The following is an 8650-nucleotide window of genomic DNA, read 5'->3' on the forward strand; positions in this document are numbered from 1 at the left end:
AAATGCGATTTAAGCAATAAAATTAAAAATGCACCTAAAACCTAAACCAAACGTTGCAGGTGCTTATTTCTTCATGCGCAGTGGTCAACGCGGCACTCTCTAGCTGCCAGGAGCACTTTTTACTACGCGTACCCAACCAGAGTGACGGGAGGAGCACATTTCAGAAAACGTGCTGAGCTCGTCGAGAGAATGCGATTTAAGCAATAAAATTAAAAATGCACCTAAAACCGAAACCAAACGTTGCAGGTGCTTATTTCTTCATGCGCAGTGGTCAACGCGGCACTCTCTAGCTGCCAGGAGCACTTTTTACTACGCGCACCCAACCAGAGCGACGGGAGGAGCACATTTCAGAAAACGTGCTCAGCTCGTCGAGAGAATGCGATTTAAGCAATAAAATAAAAAATGCACCTAAAACCTAAACCAAACGTTGCAGGTGCTTATTTCTTCGTGCGCAGTGGTCAACGCGGCACTCCCTAGCTGCCAGGAGCTCTTTTTACTGTGCGCACCCAACCAGAGCGACGGGAGGAGCACATTTCAGAAAACGTGCTCAGCTCGTCGAGAAAATGCGATTTAAGCAATAAAATTAAAAATGCACCTAAAACCTAAACCAAACGTTGCAGGTGCTTATTTCTTCATGCGCAGTGGTCAACGCGGCACTCTCTAGCTGCCAGGAGCACTTTTTACTACGCGCACCCAACCAGAGCGACGGGAGGAGCACATTTCAGAAAACGTGCTCAGCTCGTCGAGAGAATGCGATTTAAGCAATACAATAAAAAATGCACCTAAAACCTAAACCAAACGTTGCAGGTGCTTATTTCTTCGTGCGCAGTGGTCAACGCGGCACTCCCTAGCTGCCAGGAGCTCTTTTTACTGTGTGCACCCAACCAGAGCGACGGGAGGAGCACATTTCAGAAAACGTGCTCAGCTCGTCGAGAGAATGCGATTTAAGCAATAAAATAAAAAATGCACCTAAAACCTAAACCAAACGTTGCAGGTGCTTATTTCTTCGTGCGCAGTGGTCAACGCGGAACTCCCTAGCTGCCAGGAGCTCTTTTTACTGTGCGCACCCAACCAGAGCGACGGGAGGAGCCCATTTCAGAAAACGTGCTCAGCTCGTCGAGAAAATGCGATTTAAGCAATAAAATTAAAAATGCACCTAAAACCTAAACCAAACGTTGCAGGTGCTTATTTCTTCGTGCGCAGTGCTCAACGCGGCACTCCCTAGCTGCCAGGAGCTCTTTTTACTGTGCGAACCCAACCAGAGCGACGGGAGGAGCACATTTCAGAAAACGTGCTCAGCTCGTCGAGAAAATGCGATTTAAGCAATAAAATTAAAAATGCACCTAAAACCTAAACCAAACGTTGCAGGTGCTTATTTCTTCATGCGCAGTGGTCAACGCGGCACTCTCTAGCTGCCAGGAGCACTTTTTACTACGCGCACCCAACCAGAGCGACGGGAGGAGCACATTTCAGAAAACGTGCTCAGCTCGTCGAGAGAATGCGATTTAAGCAATAAAATAAAAAATGCACCTAAAACCTAAACCAAACGTTGCAGGTGCTTATTTCTTCGTGCGCAGTGGTCAACGCGGCACTCCCTAGCTGCCAGGAGCTCTTTTTACTGTGTGCACCCAACCAGAGCGACGGGAGGAGCACATTTCAGAAAACGTGCTCAGCTCGTCGAGAAAATGCGATTTAAGCAATAAAATTAAAAATGCACCTAAAACCTAAACCAAACGTTGCAGGTGCTTATTTCTTCATGCGCAGTGGTCAACGCGGCACTCCCGAGCTGCCAAGAGCACTTTTTACTGTGCGCAACCAACCAGAGCGACGGGAGGAGCACATTTCAGAAAACGTGCTCAGCTCGTCGAGAGAATGCGATTTAAGCAATAAAATTAAAAATGCACCTAAAACCTAAACCAAACGTTGCAGGTGCTTATTTCTTCGTGTGCAGTGGTCAACGCGGAACTCCCTAGCTGCCATGAGCTCTTTTTACTGTGCGCACCCAACCAGAGCGACGGGAGGAGCACATTTCAGAAAACGTGCTCAGCTCGTCGAGAAAATGCGATTTAAGCAATAAAATTAAAAATGCACCTAAAACCTAAACCAAACGTTGCAGGTGCTTATTTCTTCGTGCGCAGTGCTCAACGCGGCACTCCCTAGATGCCAGGAGCACTTTTTACTGTGCGCACCCAACCAGAGTGACGGGAGGAGCACATTTCAGAAAACGTGCTCAGCTCGTCGAGAAAATGCGATTTAAGCAATAAAATTAAAAATGCACCTAAAACCTACACCAAACGTTGCAGGTGCTTATTTCTTCATGCGCAGTGGTCAACGCGGCACTCTCTAGCTGCCAGGAGCACTTTTTACTACGCGCACCCAACCAGAGCGACGGGAGGAGCACATTTCAGAAAACGTGCTCAGCTCGTCGAGAAAATGCGATTCAAGCAATTAGTTTAAAAATGCACCTAAAACCTAAATCAAACGTTGCAGGTTCTTATTTCTTCATGCGCAGTGGTCAACGCGGCACTCTCTAGCTGCCAGGAGCACTTTTTACTGTACGCACCCAACCAGAGTGACGGGAGAGAGAGATATAGAAGGCGGCAGGCTTTGATGTCTATTCATATGCAAATGAGTTAGGAAGTCATAAAATTTTATGATCTATTGATGTTGATTTATGACGTATTTTATTGGGGGTCATAAATTCTTTAGCGGGTTGGTGGCATCAAGATGGCGCCAGTCGTGACGGCGCCATCTTTGACTGTCGCCATTTTGGTTTGCTGGCGCCATTTTTAAGATGTGGATATGTATGGGCATGTATTTTTATGAATCAAGACAGGTGGAGCACCTGTGCTAGCTTTGCTAACAGCCCTCTGAGCTACCTTTGCATCCGGCCCGTACGTGTGAGACTGAAGGGGAGCCTTTTTGTTGAGAAGGCGAAGGGGAGGGGGGTGTTTGTGATAGGGTGGGGGGTTTGTGACAGGAGGCAACATTATAGGTGTCAAAGTTGGCTGGAAGAGAGTCGCATATAATTTGAGAATCAATAGCTCAGCCAAAGTTATCTGAAAGCGAGAGACGCATGTAATTTGGTAAACATTGGTTTAGAGGATCAAAGGGCTTTTGTTGAGAAAATCACACTGTTACAAGTCACAAGTTATCTCTAATGTAATTTGACAAACAATAGCGGAGTCGGTATTACTGGGGCCAAGGATATGCTGTAGAGACTGTTTGAACCGTTTAATTTTGGAGGGAGACAGACGAAGGCCTCTGTTTTTTATGCAGGCTGTCTAAGTTTAAAACATATCCTGATTTTTTTAAAAAAAAACACGTGATACACAGAGGTGTGGTTTGAGAGAGGGGCTGGACCTGTTGTTCGTATATTTACGCGAGAGTATCGTGCTGATAGTTCATAGAAAAAAGAGCTAAAGCTGTGGTGTTAAACTGCAAACCTGAAGCTCGAATCATGATAGCAGAAACGCCGGTCAGTATCCATCTTTGCCGCAGAGGCCCCGATGGCCTGCTAGATGCCCCTAGAAAGAAGCAAATGTATCTCAGGCGCATGCAACAAAGGCCTACAGAAAAACTTGAACGGAGCTGGCAGCTAACACCAGAGACTCTATGGGGATTTAGTTTTTTTTACGAGACTGGTGAGTTGTCTTTCTTCATGAGAAACCAAGAGAGCTCCGGTTCAAACATCAACAACAACAACAACACTTGTGAGCAGACAGGTGCGTTTGGCTCGTTGAACTCGAATGACTGGGCTGTCTTAAATCAACTCTTGCCAGAGGTTTTGACTGAATTTCTCAAGGAATACGGGTTAGAAGGTGAGCTGAATGCAACTTGGATTTCAAAAATCACAGCCAGCGGGAGATGTTTTTTCCGGCTGAAAGTTTCTCCTCAAACTGTTGATGGGGTAGAAGACGGAGAGCTAATCGATTTAATGTTTCTAAAACTTGAAGTGTTCAACAGCGAATGCGGTGTTTTCCAGACAATTTTGAATATACCGTTATCCGAATGGGATCAGAAGATGCAAGCTTATGGTGAGAGTATTACAGGGCTTTTTCTATCAAGCCGTGTCTGGACAAATGTCGTCGGAGTGAAACGTAAACTGGCTTTAGATTAACCCTTACTAAAAAATTAAGTTTAAACCCCAGGCCCTCTTCAACACACAAGACTCTGTTCCTCCTCCTAACCCCTCCTAGCCTCCATCTTTTTCTCACCTGCAGTCAATGAAAGTTGAGGGGGTGATAGTCATTAGCATAACTCTATAAAGCCAGGTCCCCAGACTTCTCTTTCACACACGCACAGACGCTGGAAAGACAATGGCCCAAAAAATGCTTGCCAGAAGACTTTTACCACGTTTTATACCTATGGAGCATGGGCCTGACATCACATTCTGGTCCACCCCTGAAAACTCTGAGGCCGAAGCAGACGATGCTGACACAACTTTCATCGCATCGCCGGAACCAACACCAGCGCGGCCTGAGACATGGGCGGAAAGGTTTGAGATTCTTCCACTACCTACACCCGACCCGAGCGAATGCCTCTCACCCATATGCCTCGACGATCTGCAACCCGATTCTCTCTATGGAGCCTTGTCATCAACTTTTGACGTGTTTGAAACCCCTGAAACCTCGGGGCAGCAACAGCAGGAGGAGCAGCAGAGACCGCAACAGCATGAACCGTGGTCCTCGTCACGAGCCATCGAATTGTTTGATGACGCCTGCGCACGCTATCCTGAAAACGGCATGGATTTGCCCAACTTGTCTGCTGCTGACATTAGAGTCTTACTCGAAGAGGCAGAATCGCACCTGCCCGCTGATTTTGAGGAGGGTGATGACCCTCAGCAGGCCCTTGAGTTTGGGGTCGTTCCTTCGATGAGCTCGACGCCTGGGAAAATCAACACACAGCAAGGCTCAGAGTATAATATGTGTGTCGAACCACTTAATTGGTTGGTTATTGAAGACTACACACGTCTAAAACTGATGGTTGTTCATCTTTTGTATGATGCATTGATTAAGCATGCTAAATCTAACTGTGACGGATGTGCTCTTGATGATCTCAGCCAAATGGCGCACACGTGCTTGTATGTTGAGGATCGAGACTTTTATTTCTACGCGAATTATGAAACAGTGATGGCTGAGTTGTGTAATGCTGACTTCCTCCACACGTTGTCGACAATGTTTTTCTATTTTAAAACCTCTGCACCCCTTATAAACATTCGCAATTCTGTTTCTGCCATTCTACATGACCTAGCTCACGAGTGCAAGATCTTTACACGGCTCCGTGCGATAAAACAAGAAGCGCGTGACACTGTGTTGAGCAGCAGCGAAGTCGCTCTATTATTCAGAACGTTTGGAAAAACAGAATGGGAGGTATTGTGAAAAAAATGTGGAGCCGGTTGAAGGCTTTCCTAACAGTACTTTTAGATGTAACAGGGGGCCAGCTAAAAAAGTTTAAAGTAACACCAACTATGCTATCTTCATTCCTGCGTTATGTTAAACCTTAGGATTTATAGAAAGATGTTTTTACCATGTTTTACACGTGTTTCCGTTTACTAGTAATGTTTTTTTAAGAACTAGTTTGATTTTTTTTTATGTAATAAACTATTGTGACCGGAAAAGTGACTGTCTCTCTGTGTTTATTCAATGGCATGAGTTGTCTTCAGAGACTTTATAATTGTTGCTAAGAATCCTGTTAGTTTTAGGGCGAGAGACACGCCTACACAGGGGGAAAAAAAAAAAAAAAAAAAAAAAAAACCAAATCGAAAGCGAGAGACCGCTCAAAGCAGCAGCAGTGCGTTCGGACCTCTCATCTCGCACGTTTACTAACTTCTCGACTTAACTCCCCGCTAAAATTTGAAATAATGCCCACTAAAAAGGGGCTCGTGTTGGACGCGCTGGAAAACCTATCCAACGAGAACTTCAAAAGGTTTGTTAAGGCGCTGGTGAACCGTCGCGGTAACATAAAGGTGGCGAAAAACAAGGTGCAAGATAAGGACTTTGTGGACGTAACCGAGGTGCTGGTGTCCACTTTCACCGAGGACAACGCTCCAGCCGTGGTCTCCGAATTGCTCATCTCCATTAACTGCGCCGACGAGGCCTAAAAGCTCAGTGTGTGTGTGTGTGAGGCCAGAGGGGGGCAGCTAATTTTTAAGAACTAGTTTGATTTTTCTGTAATAAACTATTGTGACCGGAAAAGTGACCGTTTCTCTGTGTTTATTCAATTCGAAATCGTAAGATATCATACCTGTTTGTTTTATTAACAGCGTCACAATCTGTTATCCGCCAGAACTGATCTAACAATGGGTGGCGACAGGTGTCTTCACAAACTCTATTTTTCTGCTGAGAATCCAGCTAGTTTTGGGGGAGAGAGACGCCTGCATAGAGGGGCGGTGGATAGCTGTAAAAACACCAACATTAAAAAAGTAAAAGCTTTTTTATCCGATCAGGACGCATACACTTTACACAGACCAGCCAGAATAACTTTTCCTAGAAATAAAGTTTTTGTTCGAGGGCCTATGAGACAGTTCCAGGCAGATTTATGCGATTTGCAATCACTTGCGCGTTACAACGATGGTTATAAATATTTACTAACCGTAATCGATATATTTTCGAAACGCGCGTATGTACGCGTTTTGAAAGCAAAAACAGGTACCCACGTTAGCGAAGCATTTGAAGATATCCTAGCAGTTAGCGGTTCACCATTACGCCTTCAAACAGATAAAGGGACGGAGTTTTTTAACAAACATTTCCAGAAATTAATGAGAAAGCACAATATTACACATTTTTCCACCGTCTCAGACACTAAAGCCCAGACGGTCGAGAGATTCAACAAAACATTAAAATCCCGCATGTAGAGGTATTTCACAGCTAAGAACACACACAGATACGTGGATGTAATTCAGGATTTTATTGTCAGTTATAACGACAGTTTTCACAGCAGTATAAAAATGGCACCTAACGCTGTAAACGAGGAGAATAAGAATGTCGTTTTCACTAACCTCTACGCACGAAATCCTTTCCGACGGGAGAACAAGTTCCGGTTCGCACCGGGCGACACTGTGCGAATTTCCAAAATAAAAGGGAATTTTGAAAAAGGTTATTTACAAAGTTACACGGATGAAATTTTCACAATAAGACAGCGTCTCCACCGCGTTCCTCCCGTCTATAAAATATCAGATTTGGATGGTATGCCTGTAGAAGGGAGTTTCTACGAGGCGGAATTACAAAAAGTGCAAATAAAAAAAAATAAAATTTTTCGCATACAGAAAATTCTTAAATCACGCACCGTGTCAGGTAAACGCGAGTCCCTCGTCCACTGGGTGGGCTGGCCATCCAAATTCGACAGTTGGGTACCCACAAAGAGTATTAAAAACATCTGACGATCTCTAAAACGGCCATTCTGTGGAAATTACAAGATGGGTGACCACCAGAGAGAATTCTACGTCACATTAGCGTCAAACGCAAGTGTACATCTTTTTAGTGCAAACACGCTCACAGAATTTAAAACGGAGCTGGCTCAACATATTGATTTAAAAGGCTCGTGGGAGGTTGGCCTGTGCGAAATATCGTACGTCAACACAATCCCAACCATCCCTGAGAAAAAACGGAACTTTTATCTAAAACAACCTAAAAATCCGCTCCCTAGAGGTGATACATTCCAAGACGACTCAGAAACTCGACATATGCTCAAAACAAGGGGAGGTGTTTATCAAAATTATGACTCGTTAGCTTTGGACATTCAAACTCTATTAACTAAAGCGAGTTGCAAAAAGATTGACGTCCGATTTGATCAGCATAAACAGAGATTCATGTTTTCGGGCGAAGAAGGATTGAGAATTATGTTCAAGAGCCCCCTGGCGTATATTGTCGGGATAAATCCCGAGAATTGGCTGTCACTTAAACCGGAAGGCGTCAACGCACAACATCCTGCCGATATAAGAGCCGGATCATATTTTATGTTCATCTACACAGACATCATCCACCATCAGACAGTTGGCGACGCGTACGCGTATGCTTCGAACTCTACCGATAGAAGGGAATTACGGAGAAGTTGTGAACAGGACTTTTAATCCGGTTTACTATTTAGATGTGTGCAGGAGCCATATTGAAACCATTTCGGTTTACCTGCGATCAGACCAGAACAACCCGTTAGATTTCGAATACGGGAAGGTTATTCTCACTCTACATTTTAGATCGAAATAAAAAAAAAAAAAAAAACAGAACAACCCGTTAGATTTCGAATACGGAAAGGTTATTCTCACTCTGCATTTTAGATCGAAATAAAAAAAAATGACGTCATCGTCAATGCACCCTGATTTGTACCGGTTTGTCGATTATTACGAAACACAAGTGGGGGGTTCTTTTCAAGGTTACGCGGGCGCACCGGTTCAGTACGGACGTGGAATTGGATCTATTTTTGCAAAATTATTTCGTTTCGTGATGCCTTTGTTTAAAAACGGGTTTAACCTGGCGAAGCCGCATCTCCAAGCCGCCGCTAAAAACATAGCAACGGATGTAGCGGGGCGCGTCATTCAAAGAATCCACCAGAAACAAGGCCCCGAGCAAGAAGGTTCCGGGCTTGCTGTATTGTCACGTGGGAGCTTGCGACCTGAGGGGCGGAGAAAGAGGACTGTTAAAAGGAAAAGGCG

At 44.7% G+C, this 8650-nt stretch overlaps 1 long non-coding RNA gene across 1 annotated transcript; it reads right to left on the bottom strand.

Moving 5' to 3' along the window:
• Positions 1 to 4482: 4482 nt before the first annotated feature.
• LOC148380510 (uncharacterized) lies at positions 4483 to 7021 on the bottom strand. The gene is made up of 3 exons (XR_015855149.1): positions 7001 to 7021; positions 4809 to 4887; positions 4483 to 4734 (listed from the first exon to the last, which is right to left on the bottom strand). It is a non-coding gene; the product is annotated as an uncharacterized LOC148380510 (long non-coding RNA).
• Between the last annotated feature and the right edge of the window lie 1629 nt (positions 7022 to 8650).

The sequence above is a fragment of the Syngnathus floridae genome, chromosome 21 (genome assembly GCF_059516105.1).
Source record: "Syngnathus floridae isolate MCC-2025c chromosome 21, RoL_Sflo_1.0, whole genome shotgun sequence".
NCBI classification, from domain to species: domain Eukaryota; kingdom Metazoa; phylum Chordata; class Actinopteri; order Syngnathiformes; family Syngnathidae; genus Syngnathus; species Syngnathus floridae.